Raw genomic sequence first — 26730 nt, forward strand, 5'->3', positions numbered from 1 at the left:
TCCTAAATGTTTTCTCTACTGCACCTTTTACGTTTGCACCATTGTCTGTAACTACAGCTGTTACATCATCTTATTGTGGGGCTATGCCCCATTCCAAACATAACTGTTGTAGCTGCTCATCAAGATAGTCAATAGCATGTCTTTCCTTAATCTGTAAGACCCCAAGTGTTGCACTAAGCAATTGATCCGGCTCATCATGACACAAAAAAATGAGCTGTTAGATTAAAATTACTGTGCATTTGATTATCAGTCCAAATATCTATTGCAAAGGTGTAGCTTTTGCTTTGTTGTAGACCTTCCCTCATGCGTTGACTGATGTCATCTTATTTTTCATCTACTTCTCTTTTAATAGTGTTCCTGTTTGGAACAAAGTAATGGACAAGCAGGTATTTAAAAATTGTTTAAAACCAACATGCTCCAACATTTCAAAAGGCTTACTGTCTTTGCATACAATATAAACTAATGTTTGTCTGAGTTTTCAATTGTCATTACCACCTTCCTTAAATGACTCAACTTTTTTAAAGGTATGCACTATTGGATTTTGACGTGATACCTGTATTCGTGAACGTGGCTCTGGCTCATGTACTGATGGTGCTACTACTGGCTCTGCCTGTTCTCAGAAGCTCCTTCTTACATCATCTGACAGGTAGATTGGTGTCAAATTAGAACTTTCTGTGGCTGTGGACACAGCCGTGCTTGTGTCTGACTCTGCAGCGCATGGGGACTTTCAAGATGGCACTTAAACTGAAGTGTTGCTATTAGTTTTTATTCCACAAAAACCAACACGCACCTGATTTGTCAGGATTTTTATCAAAATGTTTCAATAGGTTACTTTTTGGGGGAGCCAAATGAAACAAAAAAACTTGCTGATGTACAACTTAAAGAAAAAGGAGATTTATGGTAGACTTATCATTGTTAATCTCTTTCTGCGAGGTACATTGGTTCCACAGGAATACATCGGGGTGTAGAGATGGATCTTGATCCAGGCACCAACAGGCTAAAGCTTTAGACTGTCCCAGGATGCATTGGGGCCTCCTCTATAACCCCGCCTCCAGACATTGTGAGCTCAGTTTCATTAACCAGTCCAATGCAGGAGCAGGAAAAAGAGAAGGTAATGTTAGTCACATAGAACCACGTTCTCACGACAGGAGAAGGGACTAGTGGCTAATGCCATACAAACCCATAGAAGCTAGGTGCGTCAGAGTGGGTACCCTGTGAAACCAATGTACCTCGCAGAAAGAGATTTAACAATGGTAAGTCTACCATAAATCTCCTTTTCTGCAGCGGGGTACATTGGTTTCCACAGGGAAACATCGGGGATGTCCTAAAGCAGTTCCTCATGGGAGGGGACGCGCCATAGTGGGTATGAGAACCCGGTGTCCAAAGGAAGCATCCTGGGAGGCGGAAGTATTGAAGGCATAGAACCTAATGAACGTGTTCACTGAGGACCACGTAGGTGCCTTGCACAATTGTTCAGCGGACTCACCTCAGCGGCCGCCCAAGAAGGTCCAACAGACCGAGTAGAATGGGCTTAAATAGCAGCAGGAGCTGGGAGTCCAGCCTGTGCATAGGCTTGTGCAATCACCATTCTAATCCAACTGGCCAAGGTTTGTTTATTTGCAGGCCAGCCACGTTTGTGAAAACCAAAAAGTACAAAAAGGGTATCTGACCTCCTTATAGAGGCAGTCCTCTCCACATATATACGGAGAGCCTGTACCACATCCAAAGACCGCTCTTTGGAGGACAAACCAGAAGAGATGAAGGCCGGAACCACAATCTCTTGGCTAAGGTGAAAAGATTACACCACCTTAGGTAAAAAACCATGGCGAGCGCTAAGAACTGCCCGGTCACTGTGAAATATCAGGAAGGGTGGACGACAGGATAAAGCAACTAGGTCTAACACCCTCCTAGCAGAGGGGATAGACAGTAGGAACAGGACCTTGACCGTAAGCCATTTAAGGTCCACTGACGCAAGAGGCTCAAATGGAGACTCTTGCAGGGCATTCAGGACAACAGACAGATCTCATGGAGCCACAGGATGGACATAGGGAGGCTGAATCTGTAACACACCCTGAGTGAAAGTATGGACGTCAGGAATAGACGCCATTATTCTCTGAAACCACACCGACAAAGCAAAAATATGAACCTTGGGGGAGGCCAGACGAAGGCCTAAGTCCAGGCCTTGTTGCAGAAAAGCCAGAAGTCTGGAAGTTCTGAATTTGTATCTTAGCAGTACACCAGGTGAAGTAAGAATGCCAGACCCTATAATAAATCCGCGCAGATGCTTCAGCATAGTTTGGATAACCGCCTCAGAAGATCCTTTTGCCCTCAGGAGTGATGCTTCAAGAGCCACGCCGTCAAAGCCAGTCTGGCCAGGTCCGGGTAGACACAAGGGCCCTGAACGAGGAGGTCTTGGAATTGAGGAAGTAGAAGAGGACACTCTATCGATAGACCCTGCCCGTCTGAGAACTAATGCCGTCTGGGCCTCCCTGGAGCGACTAGAAGTAGAATTCCTCCTTCTTATTTGAACTTCCGCAGTACCCTGGGCAGGAGGGAAACTGGAGGGAACACGTATGGCAGCCGAAGTTCCATGGAATTGCTAGTGCGGCCATGAACGCTGCTTGCGGATACCTGGTTCTTGATCCGAAGACCAGAACTTTGTGATTGTGTTGAGACGCCATCAGGTCTACATCTGATAGTTCCCACTTGTCCACTAGGAGTTGAAAGACTTCCTGAAGTCTCCACTCTCCGGCGTGCACATCCTGACGACTAAGGAAATCCGCTTGCCAGTTGAGGACTCCCGGAATGAACACTGCCGATATTGCTGGCAGATGGCGTTTCGCCCAACAAAGGATTTTTGATACTTCCATCATTGCCATGCAGCTTCGAGTGCCTCTGTCACGGCGCTGGAGCGGCAGCCGCCGCGCTTACCTCTCTGTGCGCGGTGGTCTCCTGGGCGGCTTCTCTCCCTGCCATTCTGGTGGTTCCTTGTTCCGTGGGTGCCGCCATGTTACTGGTGACTCACGTGGGGGCAAGGGGACCGGTGACGCAACCACTGCCTCTTCGTCTATAGGAGAGGAGCGTGAAGTTTAAACGGAGGTGTCAGCATCGTTCACAAGTCATCTCTCATTCAGTGTTCTTCAGCATCGTTCACAAGTCATCTCTCATTTAGTGTTCTTCAGCATCGTTTACAAGCCATCTCTCATTCAGTGTTCTTCAGCATCACTCAAAAGTCATCTCTCATTTAGTGTTCTCCAGCATCGTTCACAAGTCATCACTCGTTCAATGTTCTTCAGCATCGTTTACAAGTCATCTCGCATTCAGTGTTCTTCAACATAGTTTATAAGCCATCTCTCATTCAGTGTTCTTCAGCATCACTCACAACTCATCTCTCATTTAGTGTTCTCCAGCATCGTTCACAAGTCATCACTCGTTCAATGTTCTTCAGCATCATTCACAAGTCATCTCTCATTTCTTCAGTGTTCTTCAGCACCGTTCTCAAGTCATCATTTCATTCCTCATTCAGTGCACCCAGCATCGTTCACGAATTTAACTAATCTATTAATCCTGCATGAGGAAGACCTACATTCGGCCGTCTCTCTTTCGACCCAACTACGGTTCTACTTCCCGACCATCTGAAGAATCCCAGAGTTCTCAACTCTCTTAACGCAGGTCTGTGACAGTATACTCAGGCCCAATGGACTCGGGGGACCGGAACGCGGAGGCAAGCGCCATTCAAAGCTTGGCTTCCCGATTGCAGAGTCAGGAAGTGGTACACGGTCAGGTGATGCAATATATTCAGGAATTGCCAGGCCGTCTGGATCAAATCCAAGCATCTTTGGCTTCGGTGGTTCCGGGTTCTGATCCAGTAGCAGTTTCTAGTAGTGTCCAGCCTTCAGCAGCAATTAGGTCACGCCTTTTAGACCAATTAGGTCAACTCCATCCCGCTATAATGGAGATTCTAAACATTGCCGTGGGTTTCTGAACCAGTGCGAGGTGCACTTTGAAATACTCTCACATAATTTTCCCACGGATCGTTCCAAAGTGGCGTACATCATTTCCTTGCTCGAGGGTTCAGCGTTGGATTGGGTGTCTCCATTGTGGGAACGTTCTGACCCATTGGTCTGCAATTACTCTGACTTCATTGCTTCTTTTCGAAGAATCTTCAATGAGCCCGGCAGGTCCACCGCCGCTTCTACCGAACTGCTCCGTGTTCGTCAAGGCTCTCATTCCATAGGACAGTACGTCGTCCAATTCCGGACCATCGCTTCGGAATTACGCTGGAATAAAGAAGCCCACAGAGCTGCCTTCTGGAGTGGGTTCTCGGACCGCCTGAAGGATGAAATGGGTAAGGTGAAGTAAGACCTTGATGAAGGGAGAGATCCCGAAACCGGTTGGCACTGCATGACAGGAGAAACTTGTGTGGCAAAGAGCTTCACCGGATGGACGGAACTGTGTGTCACTTTGGGAGACGGGTTCCGGAGCCAGCTTCCTCGTAACATCAAAGGCACATATTTCTTGAAAATCCGGTAAACCTCCAACTTTACCTTTTTATATCAGGGGATATTTGAGCTGTATTCTTTCCAGTAAGACTCATTATTCAATGCTGATTTTATTATTTGTGGTAATTCTCCATCTATTACCTTTTACGTATTGGCAATTTTTATTTGTATATATTAAAATTACTTTTCTCTGAACCTACTACACTATGGAGGTCATTCCGAGTTGTTCGCTCGCAAGGCGATTTTAGCAGAGTTGCTCACGCTAAGCCGCCGCCTACTGGGAGTGAATCTTAGCACCTTAAAATTGCGAACGACGTATTCGCAATTTTGCGATTACAAACTTCTTAGCAGTTTCAGAGTAGCTTCAGACTTACTCGGCATCTGCGATCAGTTCAGTGCTTGTCGTTCCTGGTTTGACGTCACAAACACACCCAGCGTTCGCCCAGACACTCCCCCGTTTCTCCAGCCACTCCTGCGTTTTTTCCGGAAACGGTAGCGTTTTTTCCCACACGCCCATAAAACGGCCTGTTTCCGCCCAGAAACACCCATTTCCTGTCAATCACACTACGATCGCCTGAGCGAAGAAAAAGCCATGAGTAAAAATCCTAACTATATAGCAAATTTACTTGGCGCAGTCGCAGTGCGGACATTGCGCATGCGCACTAAGCGGAAAATCGCTGCGCTGCGATGAAATTTACCGAGCGAATAACTCTGAATGAGGGCCTATATCTGGAATTCTGTTTTCCCTATATGAATTTAGTTTCTGGGGAGTGTTTGTGGTAAAGGTTGACGACAGAGGACCTGTGAGGGGATTGACACACGACCATCCTAGCTGCGGAATACTTTTGAAAGGCATATATCGTGGCTTGTATTGCACTTAGTTCTGGTAATCCCCCATCTATTTTCATTGACATCATCCGTATATACTAATTTTTCAAATTTAGAATATACTACACTATATTTGGAATTCTGTTTTTTTCCCCACATATGGATCCTATTTATATGAACTATTTAGCAGAAGACTTGTGAGGAAAGTACCCCTTTTTTCATGAATCTTATAAGCGCACGACATCTGGTCTTACTTCACCTTACCCATTTTATCCTTGGTATTGGGGATACCTTTTAGACCAGTCTGTGTGCAGCTGATTCTTTGTTGGCGCCAAGGTACTTTTCTGTTATCCATTTTCACCGCCTGAAGGATAAGTTGGTCACCAGGGATCTACCGGATCAACGCTCTGCGTTAAGATGGACCTCCGCATGCGGGAGCGTGGTAGTGAGCGTAGTCGGTCAGATCGGTCCAAGTTCCGGCCTCTCCCTCCTAGGCAGGCAACATTACCAAGTCCGGACGAACCCATGCAGATCAACCTGTCCCGGTTGTCTCCGGAAGAACGACAATGCCGTTGAGAGGGTAAACTCTACCTCTATTGTGGAGCTGCGGATCACTTTATCAAGTTCTGTAAGTCACGTTTGGGAAACGGGTGAGCCTAGCTTGTTCCGGAGGAGTCAAGTTGAGTGCCACATCTAAATCTTCTCCGGCAGAGGACTGTTTACTTTCCGTATCATTGTTTTTCGATTCAACCGCCAAGCCTTTCTCTTGTGTCCGGGGACTGGGTCTGAAGTTGAAGTCCATTGAACAACCAATTATGCTGACTGCTATCCATGGTACACAAATCTCCAATGGCCTTATTTTGAGTCGCACAGAACTCAAAGGTCGGAGCTCTACATCTAGAATATCAAGAGTTCCTAGTAATTCCGGAAATGCCTCATGATCTTGTCCTCTGTTTACCCAGGCTCAAGACCCATAACCCCCACATCAACTGGAAGTCCTCACAAATCCTGTCCTGGAGCTCCTGTTGTCATTCTAGTTGCCTCACCCCTGTTTACCCACTCCGTGTGTCTACCAAGTCGGACAAAGAGCTAATTCCAGAAGCCTATCAGGAATTTGCAGACGTGTTTTCCGAGCAAGCAGCCGATCAGTTACCGCCCCATAGACCCTGGGACTGTCCCATTGATCTAATCCCTGGAAAGATGCCGTCACGAGGTCACACGTATCCCCTGTCATTACCGGAGACCCAAGCCATGACAGATTATATTAAATCAAATCTTCAAAAAGGATTAATTCGTCCCTCTACCTCCCCGGTTGGAGCTGGTTTCTTTTTGTGAAGAAAGGACTGTGTATTGATTATCGTGGGTTGAACGATATCACCATCAAGAATAGGTACCCTTTGCCATTAATCACAGAGCTATTTGATAAGGTTCGAGGAGCCCACGTTTTCACGAAGCTTGACTTAAGTAAAGCCTATAATCTCATACGCATCAGACAGGGGGACGAGTGGAAGACCGCTTTTAATACCAGGGATGGGCATTACGAGTATTTGGTAATGCCGTTTGGCCTCAGCAATGCTCCTGCCGTCTTTCAGGGATTCGTGAACGAGATCTTTCGAGACATGCTTTACCAGAGCGTAGTGGTTTACTTGGATGACATTCTGATCTTTTCCAGGAATCTTGCAGAACATCGGATGCAAGTTAAAGAAGTACTTCACCGACTGCGTAGGAACCATCTATATGGTAAGATCTCCAAGTGTACCTTTAAGGTTCCTTCAATTCCTTTCCTCGGATATGTCATATCGGGCACAGAGCTCCGCATGAATCTGGAAAAGCTTAAAACCATCCGGGATTGGACTCAACCTCTCTCCTTGAAAGAGGTGCAAAGATTCCTAGGCTTCGCAAATTATTACAGGAAGTTCATGAAAGGGTTTTCCATGATTGTAGCACCCATCACTGCTCTGACCAAGAAAGGTTCCAACCAGAGTTTGTGGTCTTCCGAAGCCGTAGAAGCGTTTGTCCTGTTGAAGTCGGCCTTTATGTCCGCACCGGTGCTCCAGTAAACAAATTTTGAAGAACCGTATTTCTTGGAAGTCGATGCCTCCTCGGTCGGTGTCGGAGCCGTCCTCTCACAGTACTCTTCTGATGGAAAGTTGCATCCGTGTGGTTTCCACTTACGAAAGTTTTCACCTGCTGAACGAAATTATACCATTGGAGATCAGGAACTTTTGGCAATAAAATCTGCCTTAGAGAAGTGGAAATATTTATTGGAGGGTGCTAAACATTTAATTACCATCTACAACGACCACAAGAACTTGTTATAGCTCAAGACCGCCCAATGTTTGAATCCCCGTCAAGCTAGATGGGCACTCTTTTTCACTCGTTTTTTATTTGTTATTAAGTACCGGGACGGGACTCTCAATGCTAAAGCTGACGCCCTGTCTCGCTCCCTAACTGCCTCTGATGAAGAGAATTCAGTTGAGAAGAGTTTCATTCTCAGTCGTGTCTCCAGTTCTGCAGCTCCCTCTTCTCTAGGTCCTCCTCCTGGGAGGATGTCTGTTCCAGCTGAACTCCGACAGAAATTGCTTCAGTGGGCCCATATCTCCAAGGTCTCCGGTCACCCTGGAGCCCAAAAAGTTTGAATTTTTACAAAGATCTTATTGGTGGTCCACTATGAGGAGAGATATACAAGATTTCGTGAGCTCCTGCCCTCAATGTACCCAACACAAGATTCCTCATCTACCTCCTACTGGATTGCTTTATCCTTTGTCAGTTCCTAGAAGACCCTGGTCCCATATCTCTATGGACTTCATCACCGAGTTGCCCCCTTCCAAGGGTTGTAACACCATCTGGATGATCATGGATCGCTTCTCGAAAATGGCACATTTTGTTCCTTTGTCAGGTCTACCATCGGCTGCCAAACTGGCTCAATTATTTATCCAGGAACAATTTCGGCTACATGGATTACCTAAGGAGGTGGTTCACTGCGAGATTCTGGAAAGCTCTCTGTTCTGCAAATAAAACTCAAGTTCTCTTCTGCCTACCACCCACAAACCAACGGACAAACCGAGTCAACCAGGATTTAGAGACTTTCCTCCGCATTTATCTTTCTCCCTCACAGGACAACTGGTTGGAGTTGTTGCCCTGGGCAGAATTGGCCCATAATCATTAGTATCATATCTCCACTGGTGAAACCCCATTTTTCATCAATTATGGATTCCATCCACGTGTCCCAGAAATATCTTGTCCTACAAAAGATGTTCCTGCCGTGACTTCCACTCTGCAACACTTCAGTCACATCTGGAGTAAAGTTCATGCTAATCTCAAAAAAGTCTCCATCAGATATAAACTTTTCGCGGACAAGAAACGACGGGCAGCTCCTCAATACAAGGTTGGTGACAGGGTATGGCTCTCCACCCGCAACCTTCGACTAAAGGTAACCAGTATGAAATTTGCTCCGAAATTCATCGGTCCTTACCATGTTCTGCAAGTCCTGAATCCTGTTGTCTGCAAACTAGGTTTGCCCTCCCACTTTCGTATACCGAACTCTTTCCATGTTTCTCTTCTCCGTCCTCTTATTCTAAATTGTTTCCATTCTGACTGTCATAGGTCAGCCTCAGTGGAAACCGAAACTGGAATGGAATTTGAGGTCAAGTCTATTCTCGATTTTCATTACTATCGCAAAAATCTGCAATATCTGGTGGAATGGAAAGGTTATGGACCCGAGGAGAGAAGTTGGGTGAAGGCTTCCAATATCTCTGCTCCTCGACTTGTGCGGATCTTTCATTCCAGGCACCCAACTAAACCAGGGAAGTGTCCAAAGGCCACTACCAGAGGAGGGGGTACTGTCATGGCGCCGGAGCGGCGTACACCGCTCTTACCTCTCCGTGCGCGGTGGTCTCCTGGGCGGCTTCTCTCCCTGCTGTCCCGGTGGGTACGTGGCGCTGCGTCCGCGGTTCCCCGGTCCGTGGGCGCCGCCATGTTACTGTCAACTCACGTGGGGACAAGGGGGACGGTGACGCAACCACTGCATCTCCGCTTATAGGAGAGGAGCAGGAAGTTTAAAAGGAGGCGCCACGCAAAGCCCTGGTGCCTGAGTATCGTCGCTGCAAAGCTACACCCCAGGCTCACGTCTCTCAGCTACAGAGTTCCAGTGCTTCCAGCACACAGTGTGTCTTTCAGCTACAGAGTTCCAGTGCTTCCAGCATAGTGTGTCTCTCAGCTAGAGTTCCAGTGCTTCCAGCATACATCGTCTCTCAGCCTAGTCACCAGCGCTTCCAGCTCTCACTTAGTGTTCTTCAGCATCATTCACAAGTCATCACTCGTTCAGTGTTCTTCAGCATTGTTTACAAGTCATCTTTCATTCAGTGTTCTACAGCATCGTTTACAAGTCATCTCTCATTCAGTGTTCTTCAGCATCAGTTACACGTCATCTCTCAGTGTTCGTCAGCATCAGTTACAAGTCATCTCTTTCAGTGTTCTTCAGCATCGTTTACAAGTCATCTATCATTCAGTGTTCTTCAGCATCATTCACAAGTCATCTCTCATTTAGTGTTCTCCAGCATCGTTCACAAGTCATCACTCGTACAGTGTTCTTCAGCATCGTTTACAAGTCATCTCTCATTTCTTCAGTGTTCTTCAGCATCGTTCTCAAGTCATCGTTTCATTCCTCATTCAGTGCACCCAGCATCGTTCACGAATTTAAGTAATCTACTAATCCTGCATGAGGAAGACCTACACTCAGCCGTCTCTATTTCGACCCAACTACGGTTCTACTTCCCATCGGAAGAATCCACGAGTTCTCAACGCTCTCAACCCAGGTCCGTGACAGCCTCCTTGATGGTTTATGTATGCCACCATGGTGGCGTTGTCTGACCGTACTTGAATAGGCCTGTTCTATAACAGAGGCAAGGCAAGAGACAAAGCATTGAACACCGCCCTTAATTTCTGAATGTTTATCGGGAGCAGTGATTCCTCTTTGGTCCACCGACCCTGGAAGGAGTGTTGCTCCAACACCACGCCCCAACCCCTCAGACTGGCATCCGTAGGCAGTAGGACCCAGTTGGGGATCCAGAAGGGATGGCACCTGCTTAAAAGCTGGTCCTGTAGCCACCAGGTCAGCGACAGACGAACCTCCGGAGTCAAGGAGATCATTTGAGACCTGATCCGATGAGGTGGACCATCCCACTTGGAAAGAATTAACCTCTGCAGAGGGCGGGAATTAAATTGAGCGTACTTCACCATGTCGAAAGCCGACACCATGAGACCTAGTACTTGCATTGCCGAGTGTATCGACACTCTTGGGCGAGAGAGGAAGTATCTGATCCTGTACTGAAGTTTCAGTACCTTCTCTGGAGACAGAAACAGCCATTGACTGTGTGTGTCCAGAAGTGCCCCCAGGTGCCCCATGCTCCGAGCAGGGACCAGCGAGGACTTCTTCCAGTTGATTAGCCACCCGTGGGCTTGTAGGAAGTTTACCGTCAGTTGTAGATTACTGAGGAGGCCATTGTGGGAGTTTGCCAGAATCAGCAAGTCGTCCAGATACAGCAGTATCCTGACTTCCCGGCGACGGAGATGAGCAGTCGTCACAGCCATAACCTTGGTGAAGATCTGAGGGGTCGTTGCCAGCCCAAACGGCAGAGCCTGGAATTGATAGTGGAGGTTGCCAATAGCAAACCGCAGATATTGCTGATGCGATATGGCAATAGGTATATGCAGGTAAGCATCCTGTATATCCAGGGATACCATATAGTCTCCGGGTTCCATGGCCAGTACAATTGAGCGCAGCATTTCCATACGGAACTTGGACACTCTCACAAACTTGTTCAGTGATTTGAGGTTGAGTATAGGCCGGAAAGACCCATTGGGTTTCGGGACTAGAAACAGGGTCGAGTAGCATCCTCTGCCTCTCTGGGACAGGGTATCCGTTAGGATGGTCGACATTGACATGGTCGACACTGACCCATGGTCGCCACATGAAAATGGTCGACATGAGTTTTTCACATTTTATTTCTTTTGGGGAACTTTTCCATACTTTACGATCCACGTGGACTACGATTGGGAACGGTAATCTGCGCCAAGCGGAGCGAGGCACCTTGCCCGAAGCATGGCGAGCGAAGCGAGCCATGCGAGGGGACACGGTGCACTAATTGCGGTTCCCCGTCACTTTACGCAGAAAACGACACCAAAAAAAGAAAAAAAACCTCATGTCAACCTTTTCATGTGTCGACCTTTCACTTGTCGACCATTTGTCCATGTCGACCATGCCAATGTTGACCAATAGTGGTCGACCTAATGACTGCTGACCATAACATGGTCGACCATTCATACCGGAACCCTGGGACAGAGGTACCGGCACCACCACTCCTGTATCCAGGAGTGAACGCACAACCATTTGTAGAGCTTGCGCCTTCAACGGATCCAAAGGGATAATCGTGGTACAAAACTGGCAGGGGGGGGGGACACGTCTCTTGAAAGAGACTGCGTACCCGTGAGACAACTTCTCGCACCCATGCGTCTGAAGTGGTCGTTAAACAGACCTGGGTGAATCACAGAAGTCGGCCTCCAACCCTGGGATCCAGGGGGAGGTTCGCCCCGTCATGCAGCAGGCTTGTCGTGTTTAGAAGCAGGCTGACAGGCGGCCCAGGTTTGTTTTGCCTTGGGCTTAGTGGTTTTGGGAGCACAAGATTGTCTCTGGAATGCCTGACCCTTTGTTTTCCCTTGAGGCCGAAAGGAGCGAAAAGTGGTACCTTTTGCCTTCTGTGCAGAAGGATTAGTATTCGGAAGAAAGGCAGTCTTAGCAGCCGCTAAATCAGTCACAATCTTATTGAGATCTTCCCAAAATAGGATGTCTCTCTTAAAAGGGAGTACCTCCAAGGTCTTTTTGGAGTCCAGGTCCACCTTCCACGACCTCAACAACAGAATACAGTGAGCCAGGACGGAAGTAGTTGACGCCTTGGCTGCCAAACACACCTGCCTCAGAGGATGCCTCCTGAATGTAATAGGCGGCGGTGGTAATATGAGACAGGTATTGTCTGCAGTGTCAGATATATCCTGAGGCAGCTCTTCCTCTAATATGCTTGAACCCATGCTTCAATTCCTTTTGCAGCCCAGGAGGCTGCCGTAGTGGGTCTATGTACAGCACCTGTAAGGGAGTAAACAGACTTCAGGCATCCCTCCACACGCTTATCTGTTGGTTCCTTCAGTGAGGTGACAGCGGTGACAGGCAGAGTAGATGACACCAAGAGACGGGTGACATGGGAATCCGGCGGTGAATTTTCCCACAACTCTGTAGGGAGAGGATAGCGAGCTACCATCCGCTTAGACAGGGAGAATTTCTTCCCTGGAGTAGTCCAGGGGTCTTGTCGTATGTCCACTAAGTGGTCAGAATGCGGAAATAATGTTTTAGTTAGTTCTGACGTTTAAACTTATCAGGTTTCCGAGACACCATAGTGGAATCCTCATCATCATCAGTGATCTGTAGGATTTGCTTAATAGCAACCACTAAGTCAGGGACATCAACCTGAGTAGTAGATTCCTCGTCAGAAGCAACTGTGTCAGTGTCTGACGGGGCAGTATACTCCCCATCCTTATCAGAAGAATCTTCTGAGAGATTAGTGGATTGTGAGGAGGAAGTAGCTCGCCTAGATAACCCCGTGACACGAGAGGATTGATTCAATTGCTGCAACTAGGGAGATAAATTATCCACCCAAGGCGGATTTACCATAGGGACAATATGTGGCTGCAATGGCACAGGAGGTCCCATAGGGGGCGTAAGGCGCGTCACAAGCATATTGAGAACGCCGTCCAAGGTGACTCTTGATTGGTTACAGGAGCCGTGGACTGTCTACATTGCACATACAAAAGCTTCATACAAAGCTTCCCCCTTAGGCAAATCCCTGGCGCATGCGCTGCATGATACAGGAGCGTCCGTGGATGTCCCGCCCTTTGTGTTAGACATTTTCAGTGAATGTAACCGCAGAGCGTATGAGTACAATACAGCCAGACAGAGTACAATACCTGCGAATAAATCCCCTAGTATGTGACAGCGTACACAGTACACAACACTAGCGACGAAGTACACAGTAGAATACACTTAACGGTAAATACTGTGAAGCACTACATATGTGGTCCAGACGCACCTAGTCCCTTAGGGTACAGAATACAGTGATAGCTAAAGCTGGGATACACTGAAAGTGAAATCCACACAGCAGATACAGGCACACACAGTGACAATGCAGATAATTATTTTAGTAAGACATGAAAACTGCACTGGACTAGTGTATATATATATATATATATATATATATATATATACTGCTCAAAAAAATAAGGGGGACACTAAAATAACACATCCTAGATCTGAATGAATGGAATATTCTTATTAAATACTTTGTTCTTTACATAGTTGAATGTGCTGACAACTAAATCACACAAAGATTATCAATGGGAATCAAATTTATTAACCCATGGAGGTCTGGAATTGGAGTCACACTCAAAATTAAAGTGGAAAAACACACTACAGGCTGATCCAACTTTGATGTAATGTCCTTAAAACAAGTCAAAATGAGGCTCAGTAGTGTGTGTAGCCTCCACGTGCCTGTATGACCTCCCTACAATGCCTGGGCATGCTCCTGATGAGGTGGCGGATGGTCTCCTGAGGGATCTCCTCCCAGACCTGGACTAAAGCAACCGCCAACTCCTGGACAGTCTGTGGTGCAACGTGGCGTTGGTGGATGGAGCGAGACATGATGTCTCAGATGTGCTCAATTGGATTCAGGTCTGGGGAACGGGCGGGCCAGTCCATAGCATCAATGCCTTCGTCTTGCAGGAACTGCTGACACACTCCCGTCACATGAGGTCTAGCATTGTCTTGCATTAGGAGGAACCCAGGGCCAACCGCACCAGCATATGGTCTCACAAGGGGTCTGAGGATCTCATCTCGGTACTTAATGGCAGTCAGGCTACCTCTGGCGAGCACATGGAGGGCTGTGTGGCCCCCCAAAGAAATGCCACCCCACACCATTACTGACCCACTGCCAAACCGGTCATGCTGGAGGATGTAGCAGGCAGCAGAGTGTTCTCCTTGGCGTGTCACGTCTGTCACATGTGCTCAGTGAGAACCTGCTTTCATCTGTGAAGAGCACAGGGCGCCAGTGGCGAATTTGCCAATCTTGGTGTTCTCTGTCAAATGCCAAACGTCCTGCACGGTGTTGGGCTGTAAGCACAACCCCCACCTGTGGACGTCGGGCCCTCATACCACCCTCATGGAGTCTGTTTCTGATTGTTTGAGTAGACACATGCACATTTGTGGCTTGCTGGAGGTCATTTTGCAGGGCTCTAGCAGTGCTCCTCCTGTTCCTCCTTGCACAAAGGCGGAAGTAGCGGTCCTGCTGCTGGGTTGTTGCCCTCCTACGGCCTCTTCCATGTCTCCTGATGTACTGGCCTGTCTCCTGGTAGTGCCTCCATGCTCTGGACACTATGCTGACAGACACAGCAAACCTTCTTGCCACAGCTCGCATTGATGTGCCATCCTGGATGAGCTGCACTACCTGAGCCACTTGCGTGGGTTGTAGACTCCGTCTCATGCTACCACTAGAGTGAAAGCACCGCCAGCTTTCAAAAGTGACCAAAACATCAGCCAGAAAGCATAGGAGCTGAGAAGTGGTCTGTGGTCACCACCTGCAGAACAACTCCTTTATTGGGGGTGTCTTGCTAATTGCCTATAATTTCCACCTGTTGTCTTTTCCATTTGCACAACAGCATGTGAAATTTATTGTCAATCAGTGTTGCTTCCTAAGTGGACAGTTTGATTTCACAGAAGTGTGATTGACTTGGACTTACAATGTGTTGTTTAAGTGTTCCCTTTATTTTTTTGAGCAGTATATATATATATATATAAATAAGATTTTACTTACCGGTAAATCTATTTCTCGTAGTCCGTAGTGGATGCTGGGGACTCCGTAAGGACCATGGGGTATAGACGGGCTCCGCAGGAGACAGGGCACTTTAAGAAAGAATTTGGATTCTGGTGTGTTCTGGCTCCTCCCTCTATGTCCCTCCTCCAGACCTCAGTTAGAGAAACTGTGCCCGGAAGAGCTGACAGTACAAGGAAAGGATTTTGGAATCCAGGGCAAGACTCATACCAGTCACACCAATCATACCGTATCACTCGTGATAAATTTACCCAGTTAACAGTATGAACAACAACGGAGCATCAGATCAACCCTGATACAACCAAACATAACCCTTATTTAAGCAATAACTATATACAAGCATTGCAGAAGAAGTCCGCACTTGGGACGGGCGCCCAGCATCCACTACGGACTACGAGAAATAGATTTACCGGTAAGTAAAATCTTATTTTCTCTAACGTCCTAGTGGATGCTGGGGACTCCGTAAGGACCATGGGGATTATACCAAAGCTCCCAAACAGGCGGGAGAGTGCGGATGACTCTGCAGCACCGAATGAGCAAACACAAGGTCCCCCTCAGCCAGGGTATCAAACTTGTAGAACTTTGCAAAAGTGTTTGAACCTGACCAAGTAGCCGCTCGGCAAAGCTGTAATGCCGAGACCCCTCGGGCAGCCGCCCAAGAAGAGCCCACCTTCCTTGCGGAGTGGGCTTTTACTGATTTTGGAAGCGGCAATCCAGCCGCAGAATGAGCCTGCTGAATCGTGTTACAGATCCAGCGAGCAATAGTTTGCTTTGAAGCAGGAGCACCCAGCTTGTTGGATGCATACAGGATAAACAGCGACTCAGTTTTCCTGACTCTAGCCGTTCTGGCTACATAAACCTTCAAAGCCCCGACCACATCCAGTGACTCGGAATCCTCCAAGTCAGTAGTAGCCACAGGCACCACAATAGGTTGGTTTATATGAAAGGATGAAACCACTTTCGGCAGAAATTGTGGGCGGGTCCGCAATTCTGCTCTATCCGCATGGAAAACCAGATAAGGGCTTTTATGTGACAAAGCCGCCAATTCTGACACACGCCTATCCGAATTCAAGGCTAATAGCATGACCACCTTCCATGTGAGATATTTTACTTCCACCGTTTTGAGTGGTTCAAACCAGTGTGATTTCAGGAAACTCAACACCACGTTAAGATCCCAAGGTGCCACTGGAGGCACAAAAGGGGGCTGAATATGCAGCACTCCCTTTACAAACGTCTGAACTTCAGGCAGAAAAGACAGTTCTTTTTGAAAGAAAATGGATAAGGCCGAAATTTGAACCTTAATGGAACCCAATTTAAGGCCCAAAGTCACTCCCGACTGTAGGAAGTGAAGGAAACGGCCCAGCTGGAATTCCGTAGGGGCATTCCTGGCCTCACACCAAGCCACATATTTTCGCCATATACGGTGATAATGTTGAGCCGTCACATCCTTCCTAGCCTCTATCAGCGTAGGAATGACCTCATCCGGAATGCCTTTTTCTGCTAAGATCCGGCGTTCAACCGCCATGCCATCAAACGCAGCCGCGGTAAGTCTTGGAACAGACAGGGCCCCTGTTGCACAAGTCCTGTCCTAGAGGCAGAGGCCACGGGTCCTCTGTGAGCATTTCTTGCAGATCTGGATACCAAGTCCTTCTTGGCCAATCCGGAACAAAGAGTATTGTTCTCACTCCTCTTTTCCTTATGATTCTCAGCACCTTGGGTATGAGAGGAAGAGGAGGAAATACATAGACCGACGGGAACACCCACGGTGTCACCAGTGCGTCCACAGCTATCGCCTGAGGGTCTCTTGACCTGACGCAATATCTCTGCAGCTTTTTGTTGAGGCGGGATGCCATCATGTCCACCTGTGGCAGTTCCCACCGACTTGCAATCTGCATGAAGACTTCTTGATGAAGTCCCCCCTCTCCCGGGTGGAGGTCGTGCCTGCTGAGGAAGTCTGCTTCCCAGTTGTCCACTCCCGGAATGAACACTGCTGACAGTGCGCTTACGTGATTCTCCGCCCAGTGAAGAATTCTGGTGGCTTCTACCATCGCCACCCTGCTCCTTGTGCCGCCTTGGCGGTTTACATGAGCCACTGCGGTGATATTGTCTGACTGAATCAGAACCGATTGGTCGCGAAGCAGGGTCTACGCTTGACTTAGGGCGTTGTATATGGCCCTTAGTTCCAGGATATTGATGTGAAGGCAAGTCTCCTGCCTTGACAACAGCCCTTGGAAATTTCTTCCCTGTGTGACTGCCCCCCACCCTCGGAGGCTTGCATCCGTGGTCACCAGGACCCAGTCCTGAATACCGAATCTGCGAACTTCGAGAAGGTGAACACTCTGCAGCCACCACAGGAGAGACACCCTGGCCCTGGGGGATAGGGTGATTAACCGATGCATCTGAAGATGTGATCCGGACCACTTGTCCAGTAAGTCCCATTGGAAGGTCCTTGCATGGAACCTGCCGAAGGGAATGGCCTCGTATGATACCACCCTCCTTCCTAGGACTCGAGTGCAGTCATGCACTGACACCTGTTTTGGTTTTAATAGATTCCTGACCAGTGACACGAGCTCCTGAGCTCTCTCTATCGGGAGATAAACCCTTTTCTGGTCTGTGTCTAGGATCATGCCTAGGAGAGGCAGATGAGCTGTAGGAACCAACTGCGACTTTGGAATATATAGAATCCAGCCGTGTTGCCGTTACACTTCCAGAGAAAGTGATACACTGTTCAGCAACTGCTCTCTTGATCTCACTTTTATGAGGAGATCGTCCAAGTACGTGATAATAGTGACACCTTGCTTCCGCAGGAGCACCATCATTTCCGCCATTACCTTGGTGAATATTCTCAAGACCGTGGAGAGACCAAACGGCAACGTCTGAAATTGGTAATGACAATCCCGTACCGCAATTCTGAGGTACGCCTGATGAGGTGGATAAATGGGGACATGAAGGTATGCATCCTTTATGTCCCGAATCACCATAAAATCTCCCCCTTTCAGGCTTGCAATGACCGCTCTTAGCGATTCTATCTTGAACTTGAACCTTTTCAGGTATATGTTCAGGGATTTTAAATTCAATATGGGTCTGACCGAACCGTCTGGTTTCGGGACTAGAAAACGGGGTCGAATAATAACCCTCTCCTTGTTGAAGGAGGGGAACCTTGACCACCACCTGTTGAAGATACAATTTGTGAATTGCAGTTAACACTGTTTCCCTCTCGTGGGGGGAAGCCGGCAGGGCCGTCGGTGAGGGGGCATCTTCTCAAAGTCCAGCTTGTATCCCTGAGACATGTCAAAGCCTATATATTTATCCTATTTAAAACACTCTAAAAGGTTAATGAACACAGTACGCAATTGGCGTATGGAATACCGTAAGAGTACGCACTTAGCGTAACAAACGCTTAGCCGTGGACGAGACGCACGAGCGGCACGTTCGCTCACGGCTTAAAGCATAAAGGCAAGCACGCTATAGGCTGCCGACTAACGTAATGATACGCTATCAGCGTAGCGGACGCTCGAGACCACGAGGAGATCACAAGCGGCGCTGACGCTCACAGCGTTAAACCTTTGTAACAATATCATAAACAATGTACTTAAATTGTAAACCTTTGTGCAGTGATAAGGTGTAAATGCAACACAGTGTAACTTTGTTAGTTTAAAAGCTGTATGAGCGATTCTTACGCTCTGAGAACCCTTTAGCAATATAATAAACACTCAAATACCGGTCTAAGGGTCTAACACCTTTTAAGGGAGAGAATGAACGTTCAATCGCAAAAGAATACACAATACAAGTTATACACTACCAAACTAACATAAAATACCTAACCGAGTTACTTACAGATAAAATACAACAAAGACACAATTACATTTAAGGGGGAAGGAGAGAGAGAATGGCTTACAACAAAATAGGAGATAAATATGGTTGCAGAGTACTTACGCACAAGGAGAACAATCGCAAGCGCCTTTCTGGATATCCAGCTCCCGATTATCAGTGATGAGAACCGTTGAGAAGAGTAGAGAGCTGGCCCAGATCGGCTTGTCTTTTTATACACTACACACAATACAGTACAACGGTCCCTACATTCTTTTTGTTCATTGGACACAGGAATTCGTCTCTGCATTATAACAAAAGGTCATAGGTTGGTTCATACAGGTGGGCTGTGACTATTTCAAACTGCTCAGGTGGGAGGGAAACTGGGTTTCCCGCCGCATGGGTAATAAAGTGCAAATATAGTAAATGTCCATAAACTTCTTATGTCCATAACTATACGCACGAGCGAGTAATCCGCTTCAAACCAACACCGGAATATTGCTAATTATATTCTCTTCCGATGGATACTAAACACCACTGTGTAACCCCTGTCTGACCCTTCGTATCAAACAAAGAGGAATCTCCTTGTCCCCGAACATGCTATATTAACTAAACTTTCAGATTCTATCAAAGGGACCATAATCTACAAAATACATTATATGACTAAAATATGTTACGATTGAGTCACCCGCTAGACGCACACAAACTCTACCGTAAATGCGCATACCGTGCGCCTGCGAGTGCACGCGACTGCGAGTATACTCACGCACGGGAGAGCTCATGCTCGTGCAGCGGGCACACGCATGAGGTGCATATATGGCAATGTGCAGCGTGATATTTTTCTGACTTTGACAGTCCACCCTTTGGCAGTCACCATTAACTGCCACTTCCTAAAACAGTTCAAAAAGAGAAAAATATATGTCATGTATAATACATTTCTATGATTGGGTAGGGGAGAAGAGAAGAAGGTGGGAAAAAGTATGATCTAGTGAGATAGTAGAAGCATGTATGTATGAGTCCATGTTTGAGGGGTCATGTATCATCGTGCCGTACGTGTTTTAAATCAAGCTTCGAGGTATTGCGAAGTATACATTTGAATTTCTTCTTATCCCGTGGTACGGGTCTGTGGATGGGCTGTCAAACTTTACCGAGCTCTTTTCGGCTTTTGGTTGCAACAAAATGGGGGAGCACATTTTAGTTGATGATACATGAAAGGGGGGATATGTGAGTGCTGATATCTGTGCCTATATTCCCTTTCGACTATGTGTGTTATTACCTGAAGGTTGTAGAGATGAAGACAAGGAGCAATTATGGTAAATGCAGTCATAAACTATGTGAGTTTAATATACATTTGTTGATTGAAGTCTTGTCTGGTGTCTTGTCTTGATGTACATGTTGACTGTAGTCTCTTTGGGCTTTTGCCAAAATGCGAGCAAAAACGTTCTCAATGTCCATAGACTTACAAAAAGTGTTGGGCTAGCGTAAAATTACAGTTACTAGGGATATGGGGGGTCTATGGCATAGTCCATCAGTTGTCTGTGTAAAAGGTTGTCAAATTCTTCTTCCAAGCGGATGTCTTTTTACCTTGGAGGAAAACAAAGGAGAAACGGGTGAAAGAAACGGACCGTGGAATCACATTTTCATCACAACATTGTCTCTATCGTTGGGTCATAAATCAAATCAGTCGTTGTTATTACAGTATCTTCACTTCTTAAACTCATCACTCGGGCGCTACGTTTATACTTTGTTAAAACTCGAACGCATCTAAATATCAGACCGACCAATATGATGACACCCAGAATACACAAAAGAAATTTCCCTACATCCATGATAATTCCTTGAGCCCATTCTCCTAAACCAGAGAACCAATTTCGCGGGTTAAACCATGACACCCAACCGGTCAGCTCATTACCCACAGCAGCGAGGGTGAGATTGTGTCTCCTGCGGAACTCCCACTTCAATTGGAGAAATGTCGTCCATCTTTTGGTCTATGACCTCGACCGGGTCCTCGGTGCTATTCGTAATATAAGTGCAGCATTTTACGCCGTACTGCGTTGCCAGTGTGACACAATATCCACCCGTCACTGCCGTGAGATAATTAAGAACCATCCTATGCTGAACCAGTTCTGTTTTATAAGCTTGGAGCTCCCTTCCGGTGTACCTGAATGTGTCATCATACATTTCAGTGATATTGTCTAATAAATTTGCAAGCGCAGATATATATTTATAATTTATCACTCCTCTGGCGGTACGAGTGATATCTTACGCGATTAGGAATTGAATCCCGGTGGATTCATGGATCAGGTCAGAGGCCGGATGCTCTGTTCTTTCTATCAGGTGCCGTTTAACGATGTGCTCGTAATGAGTGTGAGTATAAGGAGCTTGGGCACTGCGGTGAATATCCTTCATTTTAGTGTGGGATACGGTCATTACCTCAGGCAGTACTTTTCCAATATAACATAACCCTTCTGAGTTTGGGGCAAGCCACTTATACGCCTTCCTCCCGCATATGAAATATGCATCATCGGGGAGAACATATGGGACGGAGTAGGACATAACCATATTACACATTTTCCATATGAAATCTCCAAACTCTAATTCTCCCATCTGTTTAGTACACGTATCAGTTTGTACGATATGTGCACAGTATCCTGGTGATACTTCTCCAACTCTCATGATCCTACTTCCTAGGGTATACCTATATCGGAAATATTTTCCACTACCGGCTATGTGGCGTATAAGTTCTGTATCTGTAGGCATTCTATCGGCTCTGTATGAAAAGGTCATGGTTTGGTTATTCCATGACAATTCCCAATTTCCCGGCTTTCGGGGATTGGAAATGTTAAAACATACTAGGGATCTATCCACATGATATTGGTGGAGCTTCAAACTAGGAGGACTGGAGATATTAAACCTCCTGTCCACCGGCCTCCCACCACTTAGCTCAAGTACCTCCCCTATAGTTAAAGGGAATGGCACTAATCCTGATTTGCTATGGCCTTGAGGTACTTGAGAGCATACCCAACAATCTGTCTGATTTAACACTTTACCCACTAAGGAGTGATAGTCACTCAATGGATGCCGGTCCATGTGGATATTAAAACTGGACTGACATTTCTTGATGCACCCATCCTCAACTACACTACAGAGTCTTACAGATACAGTTCTCTTTAGCTAACAATCCTTTACAATGTTTACAACTAACATGGCTGCTAGATCGTTTCCGGTACTCGCCTTTGCTCGGTGATTGTGTTGCTATTGGAAATTTACACCTCCGTCTCAGTCATCAGAAACCCTTCTGGATCCTTTCTCGACCTCACTGGTACTCTCACCGAAACAGACTGCTCTGGTCAACATCATGGTCAACAGGAAAATCCATATCACAGTCTCTTGGGATAAGTCCATCTTACAGGAGGAGAAAAGGAGAAATTTGTAATGGGGGTACAGAAAAACAGTTTGAGTGGGAGAGAAACTTGTTACGATAATTAGTTCTCTAGTCTTGTTGTTCTTCTTGTTCTGCTGTCATCTCAAAGGTGCTGTCTCTCAGTCTTCTAAACATTCTGGTGATACAATATTTCTTCTAGCTCAGCGCTCTTTCTGTAAGGAGAATAAATCTTGCATTACCATTTGTCCAACTAATGTGTGACATACCATCTGTAACGTTATGAGAACGTGAGAAAGAAGAGAGATAGAGAGAAAAAAAAACAAGAGAGAGAGAACCGTTCATATATATATGCATCACATAAATCAACAATAAACAACAACAGAAAAAAACATTTTTCAAACATTTTTTCAAGAGAGGAAAAAAAACATTGTCCGTTCTTCCGTTCATCATCAGGCTGTCACACCTGCATGTCCAATGGTATCTTTGCGCAGTCCCTTCCACCAGCATTTCCAAACTCCACCCTTTGTATCTGGCCAGGATACATTGATGCGGGTAGGTCATGCTGGGGTTTTGGTAGACTTCTGCAAAGACCAAGTAGCTATGTAATGTTTGAGTCCTGCCGATGACCATCAGAGATGGGGAAAAAAAAAAAACATTTTACAGATACATTACAAATTTTTACCCGGTCATTCCTGTGTCTTCAAGGAATGACCTCCCAATTTATTAACAATAACCTCAGGCTTACTATCAGTCCTAATGATCACCTTTCCTGACTACATATCATGGGTGTGGCCCAAAATTCTTCCTATATGATCCCTGATTATAATTTGGTTTGTCATAATTCTGCTCGTGCTCTTGTCTAGGGGGTTGATATGACTTTTGTATTTTTCTTGATCTACAATCTCTTGCAAAGTGTCCCTCTTTATGACAATTGTAACAGACTACCACATTTGAATTTCTCGCAGGGGTTTGGGGCTTATGCTGGAGTGGCCTTTTGGTTAGAGCCTGTATACTTACGGCCATCAGCTTATTACTCCGTGACTCCCTGTGTCTGGTGATGTTCCGATCATGATCAATAGCGGCCTCTCTTAATGTAGCCACCGAGATATTTCTCCAGTTTGGGTTGGTGGTCTGTACCCTTGTTCTCAACACCTCCTTTAAACCATTCATTAATAACTTAACCGCTATTTCTTTATGCTGTGCATTTGTTTTGATGTCTGTGATCCCAGTGTCTCTAGCCATTACTTGCAGTGCTCGATTGAAGTAGTCAGAAGTACTTTCCCTTTCTCCTTGTCTTATGGAGAGGATTTTGTTCCACTAAGCAATGGCTGGGAAATATACTCCTAACTGCTGGTTGATCTGCTTAATACATTCCTGATTGTTAACAGAAATTTGGTTTGGTTCCGCACAGGAAAAATGTGGTAATGATGAACATAGATTAATACACAGATTGTAGAAAACTGTTCAGGGAATGACCAACGATACTAAGTTTAAATTTAAAGATTCTTAATGAAGACATCTAAATAATTATTTGAGTTGGTGGTGCTCCCAGAGTCAGTAATGGTTAAGCAAAGAGAAGAAAAAAGAAAGACTCTGTGTTGGGGCACGCTTAGAAATTTGAAATAAGTTTATTAAAACTTAACATTTAATTAATAACGAATAAAAGTAATGAGGAGTTTGATACAAAAAAATTGTTCAAGAACACAAAGTAAACATATATATTGACAGAAATCAGGATAAGCCTGATACAAAATTATGGGCACCTGTGGTGAAAAATATACTGAAAAACATAAAAAATTACAAAAAAGTAATATTATTAAGGTGCCTGAGTTAATCAAAATTCAAAATTGGAGTAGAGGTAAATGATATGTACATATAATCACCGCAGTGATAATTGTAGGTAAGCACCTAGTCTAAAACCTCATGAGAATAGATGAGAGGCACAAAGGTTCATAATTGAAATGTCAAATGACTGAGGGTAATCACCTGGTAGAGATTCTGTTTGCTAAAAGGCTAGATCCTTATAGATAACAAAGCATTTAAGATTATTAAAGATACAAAAGAGCATTGATAAATAAGCCTAAAGGCAAAGCCAATTGTAGATAAATAGAAGGTTTGTGGGAAAGTTGGATAAGGAATAGGTAAGTTTCAGAAGTTGCTCTAACACTTCTGCTGTTTGTGATCAGAGGTCACAATCTTACTGCACCTGATATTCCCAAGGGGTCACCCTACTAGGTACTGATCAGGCTTATCAGCGCTTAGCTTCCAAGGTCGGATGAGATTGGGCGTTGCTTCTGAAATATGGCAGTAATAAACACTAGGACACAAATGAGAGAGTGTAATGAGTAGTGAGCAACAAGGTACTTCTGCTGTCCAGTTTCTAGCGCAGATTCTCTGTTGCTGTGAGCATTGCAGAGAGTGGTCTCGCATCTGGATGAGAGGGTACTAAAAATAGAAGTGAGATATGCTCAGAATAGGGAGGAAACCCTGCCTTCTGCTGTCCACTGTCTTATATAGATATATAGCGGACAGTGGATGAGAGAGGTGGGTTAGGCTTACCTATTGAAAAAAAAGGGTGGTGGGAAAATTAGAAGAAGGAGAAGAAATGGTAATGTGGTGAGATCACAAATTAACAAAAAATTAAGTAAATTATGAAATAAAACAATCATGAAATCAACGATTAATTGGAAAAAGGAAAGTAAACACAGGCTGCATGGTAAAGGCTTACCAAAATGGGTATAAGACCCTGTTTATGCAGAAAGGATTCTGCAAAAAAGTATTTTATTTATAAGGAAATACCAGAAAATGGTTTAGAACAATAATTAAGGATCAAAAATAGCAAACATGGAAAAAAACAATATTGATTATATATCAGTATCAGTTAAATAACTGGAGTCCAAATGGGCACATACAATACCAGGGAGTCCCAAAAGTGATCTGAGCTAGAAAGAGTTCAGCATCACTGAGCACAGACGGACCGTTTCACCAGGGTGGCTTGTTCACTGTGTCAGGGCATAAGGAAAAAGCTGCTGTATTTAAGGCAGAGGAGGGAGGGAACTGGGAGGGCTTAACATCACTAGGGATTCCGATTGGTGGAAGTCCATAGTGACATCACCAACCTTTATTTAGGCTGGTGGGAAAGAGAAATTGTCATGCACCCTGATAATGACAAATTCACTCAACATATCTTAGCTTGGTGGCGTTACATAGACGACATTATCCTGATCTGGGAAGGTGATGAGAAATTACTACTATCCTTTATTGCAGCACTAAACTGCAACAATATCAATCTCAAGCTTACATACCACATTAGCACCAATCAAGTATCCTTTCTGGATCTCAATATATACAAAACTCCGGATGGCCTCATACAAACCGAACTGTATCGAAAGACCACAGCCACCAATAGCCTTCTCCATCAAACCAGTTCTTATTTTCCACCTACCATCACCAATATCCCCAAAGGGGAGTTTTTGCGCCTTAAAAGGAACTGCTCAGATCCCAATACCTTCAGATTGAAGAGTAATGAACTCACCTCAAGACTACTGGAACGAGGCTACAGCCATCGCTCTATCAAAAGAGCTAGATGGCACTGCAATCAAATACCGAGGGATACCTTGATTTTCCCTAACAAGGAAAGTACGAATTCATCCACACAAAACAATACTCTAAGATTTGTGGGCACTTTCTGTAAGGAGTGGAAATTGATTAAAGAATCTATTGACAAACATTGGTCAATTCTACACTTGGATGAGGATCTTTCTAAGACTATTGGACAGAAGGTATCCATGAGCTGGAGACGTTCCAGAAATCTCAAGGACAGACTAACGAGTAGCCACTATACCAAGAATCCAAAGAAAATCACCACTCTCAAAGGCTCTTTTCCTTGCGGAAATTGTAAAGCATGTTCTCATATGACCAAAATGTCCACTATACGGGACCGTTATAACAACCTACTAACCATCGAACAATTTATCAACTGTAATGCCATTGGAGTCGTATACTGCATTTACTGCAGTTGCAACATGAAATACGTGGGCATCACTACAAGGGCCCTAAAACAACGTATTTTAGAACATGTTGGATCTGTGAGGAATGCCTCAACTGATCTCTCAAAACACAAAAAATTGACCTCAGTCGCACGCCACTTCCATCACCACCATGGGGGTAACCCGAATGATTTGAAAGCTTTTGGACTAGAGAAAATCAGCTTGGGAATTCGTGGTGGCGACCTCATGAAAGAGCTTTTGAGACATGAATCCGAATGGACTTT

The 26730-nt window shown here is 45.6% G+C and overlaps 1 pseudogene; it reads right to left on the bottom strand.

The window, feature by feature from the left end:
- Window positions 1-24651: 24651 nt before the first annotated feature.
- On the bottom strand, window positions 24652-24770 carry LOC134931327 (5S ribosomal RNA; annotated as a pseudogene).
- Between the last annotated feature and the right edge of the window lie 1960 nt (window positions 24771-26730).

This window comes from Pseudophryne corroboree, chromosome 5 (genome assembly GCF_028390025.1).
Source record: "Pseudophryne corroboree isolate aPseCor3 chromosome 5, aPseCor3.hap2, whole genome shotgun sequence".
Classification (NCBI taxonomy): Eukaryota; Metazoa; Chordata; class Amphibia; order Anura; family Myobatrachidae; genus Pseudophryne; species Pseudophryne corroboree.